Below are 3,492 nucleotides of genomic sequence, written 5' to 3' on the forward strand. Positions count from 1 at the left end.
CCTTTCTCAATTAGTCTATACATATCTGGTTGATTTGCTCTTAAAGTGCCATGGAACTCATCTTTATGATAACTACTTATTTTGAATTATTTAATTCAATAAGTATAAACTGATGCATAAAATGATTCAGTTAGATGAAAGATAATTATGTGACTGAAGATCCTGATTAATTACATTATTCAATTCATGTCAATACTGAATCTAAAATGTGGAGCTATTTTATTCCATTTAAGTGGGGGAAAACTAGCAACAAATTTTTTTTAAAAAAATGAGAGTTGAAGACAGGGCTTTTGTTGCTATGATTATGTTTGTGATTTTAATTGCCAAGATATTCATGTTTGAAAAGTATCTGCTGTCAAAGCAGAGAAGCAGTAAATGCTCATAACACTTTCATACAATAACAATTACCTTGACAATCCATTTTGAGAATAACCATAATGATTCCATTTAGTGTGAGTTCTGTGAAGAAGCATCAGGGTCAATATAATGCCTATGAAAACGTCTGATGTAGCAGATACTTCTATTATGTCATTTCCATTGATGTTATGGAAGGAAAAATGGAGACTCAGTCACTGAAATAATGGAAGGGAAAAGGAGCCTTTTATTATGCTACTATTATCACATCTGAGAGGCACTCCCTTGGGAAGCTATGCAGCAGAAATTTCCATTTGAACTTTTCAATGCTGTTTTTCTTTATTGAATTGAAAAAAAAAACTACATTGATTTAAAAAAAATACATGAAATGAAGTACTATTTTTTTTCCAGATTGTTAAAGTATGACAGTGGTACTTTGATAGGGACTTCATTAACTTTGTAAATTGCTTTGGGCAATACAGACATTTTAACAATGTTGATTCTTTCCAGCCATGAGCATGGTATGTTTTTCCATTTGTTAACATCTTCCTCTATTTCTTTTCTCAGAGTTTCATAATTCTCTTTAGAGAGATTTTTCACATCCTTCGTTAGGTAAATTCCCAAATATTTCATCTTCTTTGGCACAACTATAAAGAGAATAGAGTCTTTGACTGTCTTTTCGGCTTGACTATTATTGGAATATTAAAAGGTACTGATTTTTGAACATTGATTTTGTATCCTGAGATGCTACTGTATTCCTTGATCACTTCTAAGGGTTTTGTAGTTGAGTTCCTGGGGCTTTCCAGGTATAAAATCATATCATCTAGGAAGAATAAAAGTTTGATCTCCTTTGATCCTATTTGTATACCCTTGATTTCCTTCTCTTGCCTGATTGTGATGGCTATGACTTCCATTACGATGTTAAAAAGCAGTGGAGACAATGGGCAACCTTGCCTGGTTCCTGATCTGAGTGGAAATGTTCTCAATTTTATTTCATTCAGTATGATATTGGCTGTGGGTTTGCTGTAGATGGCCTCTATCAGTTTAAGAAAAGTCCCTTCTATACCTATTTTCTTATGAGTTCTGATCATGAAAGGATGTTGGATATTGTCAAAAGCTTTTTCTGCATCAATTGAAAGAATCATACAGTCTTTTTTTTTTTTTAGTTTGTTTTTGTGATGTATTTATAGATTTATGTATATTGGACCAAACTTGAGACCCTGGGATAAAACCCTCTTGGTCATGGTGTATAATTCATTTGATGTGTTGCTAGACTCTGTTTGCTAGGATCTTATTGAATATTTTTGCATCTATGTTCATTAAAGACATTGGTCTATAATTTTCTTTTCTTGTTGGGGCTTTTCCTGGTTTGGGGATCCAGGTGAAACTTGCTTCATAGAATGTGTTGGGAAGTATTCCTTCTTTTTCTATGTTTTGGAAAAGGTTAAGTAAATACAAGTACTAGTTCTTCTATAAAGGTACGGTAGAATTCTGATGTGAAGCCATCTGGTCCCGGACTCTTCTTTTCTGGGAGATTTTGTATAGTTGATATATCAGACTTGATATAGTTTTATTCAGCATTTCCAATTCTTTTTGATTAAGTCTAGGAAGGTGGCGTGCTTCCAAGTATTGGTCAATTTTTTTTCAGATTTTCATATTTCTGAGAATAAAGTTTTTTGTAGTATTCTTTAAGGATTTTTTCTGTTGGTGAATTCTGAGGTGTCTGTTGTTATTTTGCCATTGTCATTTCTGATTGATGATGTTGGGGGGAAGCTCAATTCATAATAGCCAAGTCATGGAAGAAGTCCAAGTGCCCATGGACCCATAAATGGATTAGTAAATTGTGGTGTATGTATACTGTGGAATATTATGCAGCCTTAAAAAAGATAGAGACTTTACCCCTTTTACGTTTACATGGATGGAGCTGGAACATATCTTATTTAGTAAAGTATCTCAGGAATGAAAGAAAAAAATATCCAATGTGCTCACTACTATTATGAAACCAATTTACAGTCACTCCCACTTTCATATGAAGAATAGATCATAACTGTGGCTCAAGATGAAGGAGGGAGGAGGGAGAATGGAAGGGAAGGGGGAGATCAGATTGAGGGAGGGTGAATAGTGGGATCACACCTATGGTGCATAATGCAAGGGTATATGTCAGATCTATTAGTATAAATGTCTTAACACAATAATTAAATAAAGAAGCATATATTAACCAGTGTGATGTAAGTGCTCCTAATCAGGACATTAAACCCCATAAATGCATTAATGTATTCATGATCTATGTGTTTATGATTTAATAAAAAAAATAAAAAAATAAAGTGAAGATTGAACTTCAACACTGTCAGAAAAAAATTTTTTTAAAAAGTCACTTAAAAAGGAAAAAAAAACCCACACGAATATAGTGTGGGAAATGTGGGGTTGTAAAGGCAGATTAGTGGCCCATGTCCCTACGTTCCTATCTGCTTCTTTAATGACGTACTTCTTAGAGACTAGATGAAAGATAAAATGAACTTTTGGATCCATTCTGATTCTCAAATGATATGATGCAGAAAGGCTTTTTGAAAATACAGATCAATTAATATCCACATTGCAATAAAAACTATAATAAAATGTTTTAAAAACCCTAAATAATTCTAATTAGTTTATTAAATTCCAGAATATTTAAAATACTTTCCCCCTTATTTTGGCCTGTTCTAATTGAAAACACCAAAAAGAAACCTTATAGAATGGAGGTCAAGAATGGCAAGAAATGATTCTGAATGTCTGCTTTTCCCTTTCAAGGTAGATGGACTGAACCCCCAGGGTAGACCAGCACATATGGACCTGTGTTGATGTGCTGCAGTCAGCTCACACTGACTTGGGAGAGTCAGTGGCTTGGGAGAGAGTCAACTGTTCATTTTCAGAAATTTTGGAGGTCATTGGTACAGCAAAACCACGGTTATGTTCAACAAACCCAGATCTTGCCAACACTGCGTGTCAATGTCTTGGTACCGCAAAATCAGCTATGGTGGGAGTATTTGAAAATAGGCAAGGTGATTGTATTTACATCATAGATGTTGGATATCAGCAAATGTTACAAATAAGACTTGATTTATTGTTTTGTTAATGGTCTATACATAAGAATGTGGTTAA

This window comes from Otolemur garnettii, unplaced genomic scaffold (assembly GCF_000181295.1).
Source record: "Otolemur garnettii isolate 467f Iridium unplaced genomic scaffold, OtoGar3 scaffold00002, whole genome shotgun sequence".
NCBI lineage: Eukaryota > Metazoa > Chordata > Mammalia > Primates > Galagidae > Otolemur > Otolemur garnettii.